Source organism: Penaeus monodon, chromosome 25 (genome assembly GCF_015228065.2).
Source record: "Penaeus monodon isolate SGIC_2016 chromosome 25, NSTDA_Pmon_1, whole genome shotgun sequence".
Taxonomy (NCBI): domain Eukaryota; kingdom Metazoa; phylum Arthropoda; class Malacostraca; order Decapoda; family Penaeidae; genus Penaeus; species Penaeus monodon.
In genome coordinates this window covers 30453253-30453593 of record NC_051410.1, presented here as the reverse complement: position 1 = coordinate 30453593, position 341 = coordinate 30453253, and positions in this window count along the sequence as shown.

The following is a 341-nucleotide window of genomic DNA, read 5'->3' as shown; positions in this document are numbered from 1 at the left end:
AAACTTTATTCATTATGTAACAATACCATCTCGGAGCTTACGGTTTCCAGCTTACAAATACATCAAGATTGTAGTCGTGTTTTAATATGTATTTTGTATCCCGCTTTCCTGATACATTCAAATGGTTCAAACTTTAAAATTTTTTGCTTTTGGATTGCATGCCATTGCAAGAGAATCAAAACACATTACACTAAGTAACATTGCCTCGTCTCTTATCATGTCTGATCGTCTTCACTCCTGTGTTAAGTTATGCTTATGCTTTCGCTGACTTTCTGCCGTTGTTAGATAGAAAAGATAAGAGAAAAAATGAACATAGATTTGACAGAAAAAAGGAAAATTAC